At 38.9% G+C, this 14,695-nt stretch overlaps 1 long non-coding RNA gene across 1 annotated transcript in view; it reads left to right on the top strand.

Moving 5' to 3' along the window:
• LOC121818694 (uncharacterized) overlaps positions 1-13,330 on the top strand; it is a 29,419-nt gene extending 16,089 nt beyond the window's left edge. The window contains exon 2 of the long non-coding RNA XR_006058730.1: positions 12,872-13,330. This is a non-coding gene — a long non-coding RNA (uncharacterized LOC121818694). The remainder of the gene's footprint in view (positions 1-12,871) is intronic.
• The last annotated feature ends 1,365 nt before the right edge of the window (positions 13,331-14,695 follow it).

Below are 14,695 nucleotides of genomic sequence, written 5' to 3'. Positions count from 1 at the left end.
TGTTTTTTAAAAAAATTGGCTTAAACAATTACAGAGTTTGGCATGTCCACAATTTGCAGAGGGAACTGGTAACTTAGAGGCCCAAGCAGCCTTGATGCTGCAGCTCAAGTCCCAGGACCTTCTGCTATGGAATCTCTCTTGTTGGGGGAAATGTCTGTCTTTTGCTCTGGTCAGGGGTTCAGCTGAATGGATGAAGCCCACCCACATTATGGAGGGCAATCTGCTTTACTCAAAGTCCACCAATTTAAGTGTAAACCTTTTCCCAATACACTTTCACCAAAACATCCAAATAAATGTCTGACCAAATATCTGGGTACTATGACCCAGAGAAGGCGACACATAAAATTGTCACTGCAACAAAGATGAGGCTGAGAAATGGCAGGTGTAATTAGCAACAACCAGGCTATTGGCAACCCAAGGAAGAGCAGGTTTGATAGAATGATGGGAGAAAGCTTGATTGGAAGGAGTCTACAAGAAAACAGGAGGGGGAATGCCATGTACTTCTGGGTTCATTGGACATGGGGGAAAGAAAACACAGCAGTGTTAAGCCACCAAGGCAGACTGACCTGGTGCCGGTTGCCAGCACCCAGAGAAGCAATCTAGGGACAAGACAGGGACCTAAAGGAGATCAGCTCTCTCCTGAAGCTGGAGACCTGAAAAGAAGTCCCAGTGGTCCCAGGTGAGTGGTACATGTGGTTTCACACAGAAGAGGGGTTTTGGAGAAACACATCTTTTGTTTAAAACTTTGAGAATCCCACAAATTAATATCAACTAAATCAATCAGTATAAGAAATACATAAGCAAAAAATGCATGAGAGAATCAGAAGCAGCAAACATCTGATCTAGTCTTCCAAAAGTTTCAAATGTTCATGTTATCAAACAAAAATTTACTATAACATGTTGAAAAATTAAAAAATGATAAATAAGGTGAGTAAGTAATAAGAAGCTTCATGTCAGAAACATTTTGGGGAAAAAAAAGACAGACAAAACTTTACGAAATAGAAATAGAACTCTACACAATGCTCTGTAATAACCTATGTGGGAAAAGAATCTAAAAAATAGTACATGTCCACATACAACTGAGTCACTTTGCTCTGCAGCAGAAACTAACACAACATTATAGTTCAGCTATATTCCAATAAAAAGTTTTTAAAATACAACCGTTAAAAACGTCTCAGTTGATTAGTTAAAACACATATTATGCACAGTGGAATAAAAATATGGTAAATTTAAAGGACAGATCTGAAGAAATTTTACAGAAGATGAGCAGATGGAGGAGAAGGCAACGGCACCCCACTCCAGTACTCTTGCCTGGAAAATCCTATGAACGAAGGAGCCTGGTAGGCTGCAGTCCATGGGGTCGCTAAGAGTCGGATACGACTGAGCGACTTCCCTTTTACTTTTCACTTTCATGCATTGGAGAAGGAAATGGCAACCCACTCCAGTGTTCTTGCCTGGAGAATCCCAGAGACAGGGGAGCCTGGTGGGCTGCCTTCTATGGGGTCGCACAGAGTCGGACACGACTGAAGTGACTTAGCAGAGCAGATGGAAAATATAAAAGGTTAACAGATATAGAAATAGTCATATGATATTGCTAGGAAGAAAGGAAGAGAAAGCCTGTTTGTGCCACATACCTAGCACCAAGTAGGCAAGAAGATACATAAAACCCGCAGGGTTCATAATCACTGACTCTGAACGTGACTGGTACCATCAAATGTTAGACTGATCTAATTAGTATTTCTTCCTTTGGGAGAGGCTGGGAAAAGGGTTCGGAAAATGACAGAGCCAACAAAAGTTCCTCATCCTAGTTACCAATAATAAATGTAATGCATAAACTATGGAGTCACTCATTATACTCATATTTTAATATCAGACTAATCTTGCCATGCGACAGAACTTTCATTTGGGTGTAGTTTCTTCTTCTTTGCCTGCAAACATGCTTAAGTTTCTATTTATTTATAAAAAACAAAATTCAAATAATTTTTTTAAGTTATTATCTTTCTTTCCCCTTCCATTCAGTAATAAATTTCTTGGGAAAAAATGAAATCATCTAGACTTGAAATGAATATTTGTTCTCTATTCATTCACTACTTGCTGCCTCCCAGCTAATCAACTGAAACAGTTCTTTCAAAGCTCATCATAGTCAACGAATTTTCCTCTTTTCCCTCTATGCAGTATTTGATAACTCATTCCCTTCTTTTTAAAAAATCTACAAATATTTATCAAAATTTTGCTAGTCTCTAAACTAGGTCCTGAAAATAAAAAGAGAATTCTCTGATGTCAAGTGGTTAACAGTTTACTTATCAGAGAAGACATGTGCACAACAAAATGAAATAAAACACTGATGAGGGAGTGATCACTTCTCTCCGGTGGGGCTGGGGGGGGGTGCTGGAGGTAGGAGAAGGGGAATCAGGAAAGACTTCACACTTGAGTTTTTGAAAGACAATGTGTGTTGATTAGGTGAAAGTGTGCAGACTCAGGCATCATTCAAAGCAGAGTAAACACATGAGCATTAAACATCCAAGTGAGTCGAGTTTATTTTTGATTTATGCAAACAGGACAGTTTGCATGGGACAGAAGACACAAGTTGACCATTAGGGCCAAAATGAAAAGCAATACAAAATCACAGAAGACTTTAAACTTTCCAAGGAGTCTGGACTACTATCAGCATTCAACAAAGTGCTGAAGGGATTCTCCTCCTTCTTTTTTCTTCTTTTTACTATGTGTATAATTTAGAAATAACACTCTAGCAGGAAGGAGTCTTAACTGGAAGGCTCTAAAACTGGAGAAAAGAGACATTGAGAACATTGACCCACTGGTGAACATTGAGATTAACTTCCGTTTGCCATCAGATATAATGCTGTAAAATAACATTAGCGTTATATCACTCTGATTATTTCCTTGGTAGAAATTCCTGGAAGTAGAAATTGCAGTATCAAATTTGTTAACAATTACAAAGTTGCTTGATACATATTGACAAACGGCTTTCCAAATAACTGTCTCAGTAGATGTTTCCATTAGCACCAAGAATTGCATTAAATTTAAGAAAAATTTTCTAAGTGTATAGTCAAACATTTCCTCTATGTTTAATTTGCATTTCCAGAATTACAAGTTAATACACTTACTGGAAATTTGTATTTTCTTATTTTGGGAATTATCCATTCATGTTCTTTGATCATTTTTTCCATTAGAATGTTGTTTTTTCTTGATTTATGTTAAGTATACTGATCTTTTCTAATACGCCATCCTTTTTGGCATATATTAATATACCAAGTATTATAGCTATTTTATAGCCAAATATATAGATCTTTTCCTTTTTAAACACTTTTCTTTCATTGTCCGTGACACTGTTTTATTGTTTTCTATTTCTTAGTCCATTTTGCTATAGTGTCTAGCGGATACATCTCCCTCCTTCAAATAGATATTTGTCACGGCCTTTCCTTTCTTATGTTAATGTCGTTACACTCAGAGACCTAACCTATTTCAAATCTTTTACTGGTTTTAAATATTGACCCTCTTAATCTAAATTTTTTTTTTCCTGAGTAATGTTCAGTTCAGTTCAGTCGCTCAGTCGTGTCCGATTCTTTGTGACCCCATGAATCGCAGCACGTCAAGCCTCCCGGTCCATCAACAACTCCTGGAGTTCACTCAGACTCATGTCCATCGAGTCAGTGATGCCATCCAGCCATCTCATCCTCGGTCATCCCCTTCTCCTCCTGCCCTCAATCCCTCCCAGCATCAGAGTCTTTTCCAATGAGTCAACTCTTCGCATGAGATGGCCAAAGTACTGGAGTTTCAGCTTTAGCATCATTCCTTCCAAAAGAAATCCCAGGGCTGATCTCCTTCAGAATGGACTGGTTGGATCTCCTTACAGTCCAAGGGACTCTCAAGAGTCTTCTCCAACACCACAGTTCAAAAGCATCAATTTTTCGGCACTCAGCTTTCTTCACAGTCCAACTCTCACATCCATACATGACTACTGGAAAAACCATAGCCTTGACTAGATGGACCTTAGTCGGCAAAGTAATGTCTCTGCTTTTGAATATGCTCTCTAGGTTGGTCATAACTTTTCTTCCAAGGAGTAAATGTCTTTTAATCTCATGGCTGCAATCACCATCTGCAGTGATTTTGGAGCTCCCAAAAATAAAGTCTGACATTGTTTCCACTGTTTCTCCATCTATTTCCCATGGAGTGATGGGACCGGATGCCATGATCTTTGTTTTCTGAATATTGAGCTTTAAGCCAACTTTTTCACTCTCCTCTTTCACTTTCATCAAGAGGGTTTTTAGTTCCTCTTCCACTTTCTGTCATAAGGGTGGTGTCATCTGCATATCTGAGGTTATTGATATTTCTCCCAGCAATCTTGATTCCAGTAATACACATAGTATCAAATTCAAAAGTACAAAGTAATTTTAAGTGAAAAAAAATCTATTTTTCTCCTTGACCTATACTCATCCACTTTATCTCCTAGGAGGCAACCACGATTATAGTCTCTTGCAGAACCTTCTAAGAGTAGGCTGTGTGTGTTGTCACCATATGGACTATAGCCCGCCAGGCTCCTTTCTCAATGGGATTCTCCAGGCAAGAATACTGGAGTGGGTTTCCATTTCCTCCTCCAGGGGATCTTCCTGACCCAGGGATCAAACCTGTGTCTCCTGCATCTCCTGCATTGCAGGCAGATAGTTTACTGCTGAGCCACCCACCAGGAAAGCCTATAATTATAATATATAGCACTATATTATATATATACTATATATATAATTTTCCCCCACATGTTAGTACCCTGATCTACACATTACTTTTTGCACTCAATAGATTTTGGAGATCTTTTCCCAGTACACATGAGACACATTAAATTGCATTATTTAAATATATATATTTTTAAACCAGTCTTCTAATGCTAAACATTTAGTCTGCTTCAAGTATACTACAATCTTTTATAAACATCATTTTGTACTAACAGAATAGGTACTTAGGACTGGAACTGCTAAGAGTATTGCTGTTCAGTCATTCGGTTGTGTCTAACTCTTTGGGACCCCACAGACTGCAGCACACCAGACTTTTCTGGCTTTCACTGTCTCCCTGAGTTTGCTCAGATCCATGAGCATTGTATCAGGGATGCTCTGTCACCCCCTTCGCCTCCTGCCTTCAATCTTTCCCAGCATCAAGGTCTTTCCCAGTGAGTAACCCCTTCCCCATCAGGTGGCCAAAGTATTGGAGCTGAAGTTTTAGCATAAGTCCTTTCAATGAATATTCAGGGATGACTTCCTTTAGGTCTGACTGGTTGGATCTCCTTGCAGTCCAAGGGACTCCCAAGGGTCTTCTCCAGCATCACAATACAAAAACATTGATTCTTCAGTGCTCAGCCTTCCTTATGGTCCAGCTCTCACATCTGTACATGACTATTACAAAAACCAAAACTTTAAGTAGACAGACCTTTGTCGGTAAAGTAATGTCTTTGCTTTTTAACATGCTGTCTAGGTTTGTCATAGCTTTCCTTCCAAGGAGCAGATGTCTTTTAATTTCATGGCTGCAGTCACCATCTGCAATGATTTGGGAACCCAAGAAAATAGAATCTGTCACTGTTTCCACTTTCCCCCCTTCTATTTGCCATGAAGTGATGGGACCAGATGCCATGATCTTAGTTTTTTGAGTGTTGAGTTTTAAACCAGCTTTTTCACTTTCCTCTTTCATCCTCATCAAGAGGCTCTTTAGCTTCTCTTTGCTTTCTCCCATTACAGTGGTATCATCTGCATCTCTGAGGTTATTGATATTTCTACCAGCAATCTAGATTCCAGCTTGGGATTCATCCAGCCTGGCATTTTGCATGATGTACTCTGCATATAAGTTAAATAAACAGGGTGACAATATATAGCTTTGATTTTCCCAATTTTGAACCAGTCAATTGTTCCATGTCCAGTTCTAACAGTTGCTTCAAGATCTGCATACAGATTTCTCAGGAGACAGGTAAGGTGGTCTGGGATTTCTATCTCCTTTTTAATTTTCCACAGTTTATTGTGATCTATACAGTCAAAGGCTTTAGTGTATTTAATGAAGCCAAAGTAGAGGATTTTCTGGAATTCCCTCGCTTTGTCTATGAAGAGTAAGAGTATGTGCATTTGTTATTTTGACTGACTCCTGTGAAATTGCCTTTTATTGAGGTTATTCCAATTACAACCTCTCCAGCAATGCTTGGTAATTCTATTATTATTATTATTATTTTTTGCCAGTCTGATAAGTGAAATGTAGTATATAACCGGGTAAGGATTGGTATCTTTTCTATACATTTAAGAGTAATTTGTATTTCCTTCTTAATAAACTACATTTTCATTCCTTTTCCCCCCTTACTCCTATTTTGTATGAATAGTTGGCCTTTTTTCCTATGAATTATAGGAATTTGCTTCTAATACGTGTTGTATATATTCTCAAATTTTAGTTTGTGTTAGTAATGTTGTGTTTTGTTTACTATAAAATTTCTGATTATTATGGAAACAAATTCACCAATCATTGCTTTATGGCTTCTGTGTTTTATGTTATACTTGTAAAACCCTTCCCACGCTGATATTTAAAGCAAAATTTGCCAAGTTTTACATTTGTACCTTTATGGGTTTATTTTTATGTCTAGATCTTTGATCTATTTGGAACTCATTTACATGCAAAGTGTAAGGTAGGAATCCAAGTTTTATTTTTTCCCAACTGCTATCCACTCATTGCAAAACCATTTGTTGAATAATTTTACTTTCCTCCTTAATTTGAAATGCTGTTTTTTAAAAATCACTTCCTTGCATTTTTTGGTCTATTTCTGGACATTCTATTGTGTTTTACTGATGAACATGCTCCAACCTAGTTTAATTATTGTACTTTAAACAGAGAGTACTTTTATATAATAGGGAATCCACTCTCATTTTCCTTGTTTTCTGAAAATTTCCTCTTTATTCTTGCTTATGTATTTTTACATATAAACTTTAGAATCAGCTTGTCTAGTTCTAAAATTTAAACATTCTTATTGTTATACAGATTGGGATCAGGTTTAATTTACAGATTAATTTAGGAAGATTTAACATTTTTATTATGCTGATTATTTCCATCAAGAACATAGAATGTTTTTGATTTAAAGTCTTCTTTTGTGTCTTTCAGTAGTGTTTTTCATGTAAATGGTACACAGGTATCTTAAAGTTTATCCTTATATGTTTCATCTTTTCTCTGTTATTATAACATCTATTGCTCCTATGAAAATGACTTTCAAATTGATATGTTTACCTTCATATCTTTTAAAAACACCACACATACATGGCCAGCTGTTTTTTAGACTGTTTTCACCTGAAGGTTCTCCTATTATTTCAAACTCAGTTCAGTTCAGTTCAGTCACTCAGTCGTGTCTGACTCTTTGCGACCCCACGAGTCGCAGCACGCCAGGCCTCCCTGTCCATCACCATCTCCTGGAGTTCACTCAGACTCACGTCCATCAGTGATGCCATCCAGCCATCTCATCCTCGGTTGCCCCCTTCTCCTCCTGCCCCCAATCCCTCCCAGCATCAGAGTCTTTTCCAATGAGTCAACCCTTCGCATGAGATGGCCAAAGTACTGGAGTTTCAGCTTTAGCATCATTCCTTCCAAAGAAATCCCAGGGCTGATCTCCTTCAGAATGGACTGATTAGATCTCCTTGTAGTCCAAGGGACTCTCAAGAGTCTTCTCCAACACCACAGTTCAAAAGCATCAATTTTTTGGCACTCAGCCTTCTTCACAGCCCAACTCTCACATCCATACGTGACCACTGGAAAAACCATAGCCTTGACTAGACAGACCTTTCTTGGTAAAGTAATGTCTCTGCTTTTGAATATGCTCTCTAGGTTGGTCATAACTTTTCTTCCAAGGAGTAAGCGTCTTTTAATTTCAGCAAGTGTCAAATTTGGTTCATCACTCTTCAGCAGCCAAATGTAGTCTGTGTTCTTCACTTCTGCATCAGAGCCTAATGCAGGGACACATGCCTGGCACATAGTAGGTTTATATACAGCTTCTGAGTGGACACACTTGCGTATGTGCTCCCTCTCTTTATCTTTCCCTACTTCTCTTTCTCTTTGTCATACAGACACAGACATACTGAAAGCCAGCTACATAATTTGTGGGGCCTAGTGCAAAATAAAAAGGAAGGGCTCTTTGTTGGAAAGCAGGAAAAAAGTACTATTAAAGTTGCTAAAGTATAACCCTGACCCTTGCTCTCTCTTTTAATTTGTATGTTTTTGTTTGACATGTAACATCATCCAACAGAAAGAAAAATCAAAACTTTTAATAATTGCTGTGCATTTTACCATTCATCTTTATTTTGTGCAATGTCAGTTTCAAACAGAAATAGAGCATTTAATGTATGCAGAATCACAGAAATGACACAATTTGCACATTCTGTTCTTAAGAGGACAGTGGAAATACTGCATAAAACTAACTCAACTGTTTTTATTTCACTTCTTGGTACTCATGCATCTACCCCCACTGTATACTTTGGGCATACTGATATGTAAGGAAGGAGCACAAAGGAAAGCAACTATGGATTACCCTACCTTCACCTTTCCTTCTACATCATCGTTTTCAGCTGAAATAGTTGGTTAATAAGGCAAGTAATGAGAATACGAATGGTTTTCAAGTCATGCTCACATCTATGAATACGTGTACCCTGTTCTGAGATAGATAGCAGGCATACATGCTAAGTTGCTTCAGTCGTTATCTGACTCTTTGTGACCCTATGGACTGCAGCCCACCAGCCTCCTCGGTCCATGGGATTCTCCAGGCAAGAATACTGGAGTGGGGAGTCATGTTCTCCTCCAGGGGATCTTCCTGACCCAGGGATAGAACCTCCATCTCTTAGGGTTCTCTCTTAGAGACAGACAGAGTAGGAATCAGCCCTATTAAATTGATAAGGTAGCCAAGGCTCTGAAGGATTAAGGGATTTACTAGAGGCTGTAGATCTGTTTAGTGAGCCCCAGAATCCGCAGTTGGGTCCCCACCACCATCTACTTTTTAAATTCACTTCATGTGGAAGAGGGGATTCCCTGGTCACTCAGTGTAAAGAGTCTGCCTACCAATGCAGGAGACACAAGTTCAATCCCTCATCCAGGAGGCTCCCACTTGCTGCAGAGCAACTAAGCCCCGGAGCCATAACTGATGAAACTCACGCACCATAGAGCTCCCGCTCTGCAACAAGAGAAGCCCCATAGTGAGAAGCCCATGCAGCGTAAGAAAGTGGTCCTCGCTTGCCCAAACTAGAGGAAAGCCTGCACAGCACTGACAATGCAGCACACTCAGAAACAAATAAATAAATGCAATTATTTTTTTTTAATTCATGTGAAAGATTCATTCAAAACCTGCTTGAGTTTTTTAGAACCTCGTTGTGTTACAGGACCTCTCCCCTCTAAGGTCTGTCACACCTGAAGCAGTTTTAGAGTCAGGAATAAATTCAGATCCACTTTCAAAGAACTGTACTTTTCACAGCTTTATAAATGTTTTATCAAGCAAAACATCCTTTTGTTTCTCATTTCTGAATCTGAACAGCTAAGACTGTACACACAGACCATAAACACAATTAACCATAGTCCATCTCTAAAAAATTTTAATCATATAGAAAATTCACACATCCTCAGGGAAAATTCATATGTCAGGGAGACTTTTACGCTGAACAAGTTTTTTAAATACCACATTTGAACTGTGGGACAAAGGGCCTCTTCAAACACAAGATGAAGAATGGAGCTACCACCTACTTAATATTTTCCTAGTCATTGTTTTCCTAAGTAATATGAATGTGGAGCCTATTGTTGGCCTAGAAACTCTACAGTGAAGCCTGAAATATGAAAATGCTGGACATAATAAATACACCTAATACGTGTCCTGGGTAGCTGGACACTTAAGTGGCTGTGTGTGACTAGAAAGGAGATCATTGTTTTCCCATCTGATATTTCCTCGTCTCCCCAACCACTACCTACTACTTCTGGCTCCACAGGAAATTAAGGTCCTGAGGTATGCTGGAGTAAGCCATTTATTATTCAACAGTTTCAATAAAATGGATCAGAGAGAGTAGAATCAAATCCTTGAGGGCAAAGATTTCCCTTCTGCTTGTTTCACTTTGGTGTACCTACTTTATTTAAAACAACCACCACAGTCCCAATAACACAATGGAATTCAATGTATGATGTAACTCATCTAGAAATATATGGGTTCTCTGCATCAACTGAGGAGTTGGTCCTCCCACTGCTCACATGTCGAAACAAAGGGGGAAATACCAACCATTCAGCAAATCTACAATTTCCAGTTGGGTTATAGCCCAGTTCTCTCACCCTCTGCAATAACCACAACAAAATTCAGAAGAATAATCTGAAATAGGCACCTAAGAAAGTTCTGTAGTCTTTTACGACTAATGAGAGAGAGAGAAGAGAAACCATTTCTGGTTTCAGTTTCTTTCAAAAGCCTTCAGAGGTTTTACTTGTCTCTCAAAATCACTTTCAAGTCCTGTCTTAGCTTGGGTTTGTTTGACACAGATTCTATAATGGAGACGCAGCTGGAAAGCTTACTGAGGAGTGCTCTCAGGAAACCCACCTGTAAGGAACTGAAAAGAAAAGTGAAATTGTATGTCCGACTCTTTGTGACCCCATGGACTGTAGCCATGGGACTGTAGCCACCAGACTCCTCTGTCCATGGGATTCCTCAGGCCAGAATACTGGAGGGGTAGCCATTTTCCTCTCCAGCGCATCTTCCTGACTCAGGGATGGAACATGCATCTCCTGCACTGTAGACAGATTCTTCACCATCTGAGGCACCAGGGTAAGGAACTGAGGTGGAGGGAAAAGCTGAATTGCAGTAGGTTACAGATGAGGCCTCGATCAATTTTATGGGGAGGTCTAGGTTGAGTTGAGCCAGGTTGAGGACAGGGGGCCAGCCCATTTTAGTCCCTTCTTAGCCAGTCATTAGTCACGGGCTGCTCCCTCAAAGAAACACCAGCTTGGAGGAGGCAAGTCTCTACAGCTGACGGCAAGACCCCTGGAAAGAACATGGGCAAGCTTATCAGCAGCATCTGGGGTTGAGTGCACCAAGGCTGAGGAGTGGGTTCAGGCTGCATGGCATCCACAGCCAGGCCCTGAATGATGAGATCCCTTCCCATGACGGAACTTATCTCCTCTCTAGCCACACTGGCCTCCTTACTAGTCGCTGAAACTGCCAGGCATGCTCTCCTCTCAGAACCTTTGTCTTCTTCCTCTACCTGAAACACACCTCAGGCGGTCTGTTGTCTGGTTTGCCTATGCTGGGACGGCCCTGGTTTTAGCAACAGGATGCATCCTGGGAAACCATTAGTCCCAGACAAGTCAGGATGGTAGGTCAGCTGCACCTCCTCCAGAAGCCCACATGTCTCACTCATCTTTTCTAAACATCCTACTTATAATCGCACCCTTTAAATCTCACATACATATTCCCAGCTCCCCTTTCCTACTTTTATTATTTTCTGCACCACTTAATACCTTCTAATAAATCATCTATTTCTTTCATTTAGCTTAGGAAAATAAACTTGAGCACAATTTTGTGCCGATTTTGGCACATAATAGACATTTCAAAAGTATGCACTGAATGGGTGAAATAAGTATTTCTAATATTTTGTAGAAAACAGTTCCTGGCTGTACCAACTGTATGCCATCCTTTAATGATTAGTTAAGATTTTCAAATGGTAATCATTTATCATTGTTAATTACTTGGCAATTAGGCTGGTGAAAGGTCAAATTGATCACAGAATCATTTCTTCAGTAAATGAATAGAGAAGGGATTTAAAATTAAATCATTCTACTTTTGGTGGTTGATGGTAATAACATGCTATTTTTAAATTATGTGAAATAATTTAACAGACTACTTATTTAGAATTTGCAACTTGAAAAAAATAGACTGGAAAAAAATAGGGCAGTCTAACTGACTGACAGCTTTGCCCACTGTGAAGTTAACACATGGTAGCAGCCATTTCTTTAACACATCTTTATAAACAAGTGTTTAAACAGGCACACAGCATAGCTATGAGACTGAAATTCCAACAGCTGTAAAGTCAAAGCATCAGATTTTGCAGTGAGCCATAGGTTTCTTCAAAGAGAAGGGCAAAGGAAAATTAACAGTACCTTTTGGAGAGATAAATATCTATTTGTACTTGAAAGAAGAAATTTTAGAAAATATAACAGATACTCAAACACACATTTCCATTTCCATAAAATGTAATAAATGTTTTGACTTCTATTCCTAAGAACTTAGCCCAAATTATAATTCCCTCTGCTTCACAAAAAAATGAAATATGGTAAGAAATATGAACTGGTTTCACACAGTATTTTAAATGAGCTTTTTTTTTTTTTTTTTTACTTTTGGTTTTAGTAAAGAATTAAGATCCCTCCAAATTAGTTTATCAGCCTAGACATAATTATTATTCTCAATCTGTGAAGAATTTTTAAAACCAAATATATAGAAAATTCCCTTTTAATTTTATTTCTGAAACATTTTAAGACCACATAATAAATGAGATCTAACTGAACACACTGTATCACGATAGGAATTATTTATGCATTTAGTTTCCCATGATTTATACATGCATTCACATACGATATTATAGATTTAAAGTATATTCTGTATCTTTGCTCTGTTTACAGAAGTACTGTAACCCTAAGTTTACAGTACTGTTTACCTAAGTACTTTACTTGAAAAACCTATGTTTGTAACACATGGCCTGAATCAGGCTCATTTTGCTAATCAAACTTTTGTTTCCTAATGATGAAAAGGTAGTAAGTTCAGATAATGTTTATTGTATATTTGTTGCAACTGTACTAAAGACTAAAGTATTTTACCCTATATTTCATTAATAAGCTTTGCTGGTGGTGTTCAGTCCCTGCCGTGTCCAGCTGTTTGCAACCCCACGGACTGCAGCACGCTAGGCTCCTCTGTCCTTCACTATCTCCGGGAGTTTGTTCAAATTCATGTCCACTGGGTCAACGATGTTATCTAACCATCTCATTCTCTGCATTCTTTTAAAGTTTTAAACTCCAATACGGATTAAAGGAATATACAAATAATTTTTAAAATATTAAATGAAATTGCATAAGTACTGTCATGGATTGAGTTGTGTCTTCATAAGAAGAGGCAGTTTTGACACACAGAAGGCAACGACAGATGCATGAGTCAGAGGAAATGCCACGTGAGGATGCAGCAAGACAGTCACTTGCAAGCCGAAGAGCAAAGCCCGGAAGTCAGCCTGGCCAACCTCTTGATCTTAAGACTTCCAGCCTCCAGAACTGAGAGAAAATAAATTTCTCTTGTTTAACTGTATAGTCTCTGGTGCTTTGTATTGGCTGTCCTAGCAAATTAATACATTATACTTTTAAAGAGTGGTAGTTGTTAACCCTGACTGTAACAGCTACATCCCTTTCCATTTAGTTCCTGACTAAATGCAATTTGAAGTTAGTGTTTGTTTGCTTGTTTGTGGACTCTGGCATGAGGGCTGGATGAGTTTTGTTTGCCCATCCCCTTCACCAAACCTCCCTCTTCCCTCCTTTTCATCTTGCCCTTTGTTTCACATCAGTGCTTCCCCTTCAGTGCCTTAAAAATGGCCCACATGCTGCAACCAGATGTCTGGGTTATGAAAAGGGGAAATGTCAAGTTTTATTTTACATGGAATGCAGAGACAAGCTGAAAGGTAAGGGGAAATAGATAGTACAAGGGCTTAAATGAACCGGGATGGCATTCTGCACCATCTTATACACAAATTTCTTGATATTGAATAGAATAGACATTTAATTAAAAGACCTTTTTAATAACCACTTAATGATTTTACATTTTACTATCTTTATAAGCATTTCTGTCTCTTATTTCCTTCTCTTTGAAGAAGGCAATGCAGTTTCTCCTTTCATACCTCATTTTTTTCTATGAATTTTTCTAAACACATTTCTGACCATTTCTGCCCCATTGGCAGCCATGCAAATAGAAGACACTCAATGCGTGCTTGATAAATGAATATACAAATATCAAAATGCATCCTGACATTCTCCACCATCCGTACTGCTGTACTCCTGCTCTGAGCCTCATCATCTCTCTTCTGGCTCATGGTAGAGTCTTTCAGCTGGTCACCCTTCTCCTCTTATTCCTGATGATATGCTTTCAACATAGCAGCCGGTGACTTGGAATATAAAGTAAATGTGGCGAACAGACATAGAGAATAGGCTTATGGACAAGGGGAGAGGGGAGGAGAGGGTGAGATGTATGGAAACAGTAACATGGAAACTTACATTACCATGTGTAAAATAGATAGCCAATGGGAATTTGCTGTATGGCTAAGGAAACTCAAACAGGGGGTCTGTATCAACCTAGAGGGGTGGAATGGGGAGGGAGACGGGAGGGAGGTTCAAAAGGGAGGGGATATATGTATACCTATGGCTGATTCATGTTGAGGTTTGACAGAAAACAACAAAATTCTGTAAAGCAATTTTCCTTCAATTTAAAAATAAATTAATTTTAAAAATAAAGTAAATGTGTCACTATCTCACTGACAGTGCGGTCACGATTTTCCATTTCACTCAGAGTAACACACAAAGGTCTTAAAATGGTGTGCAACACCCCATGCAAACTGCCTTTCCCTCAACCCTCACCCATTCCACTCCATGCTTGTCCCTGCTGTTCCTCGAGGACCTCTTGTAA

Source organism: Ovis aries, chromosome 2, assembly GCF_016772045.2.
Source record: "Ovis aries strain OAR_USU_Benz2616 breed Rambouillet chromosome 2, ARS-UI_Ramb_v3.0, whole genome shotgun sequence".
Classification (NCBI taxonomy): domain Eukaryota; kingdom Metazoa; phylum Chordata; class Mammalia; order Artiodactyla; family Bovidae; genus Ovis; species Ovis aries.
Note: the sequence above shows the minus strand (reverse complement) of the source record. Positions and strands in the feature narration are given on the sequence as shown.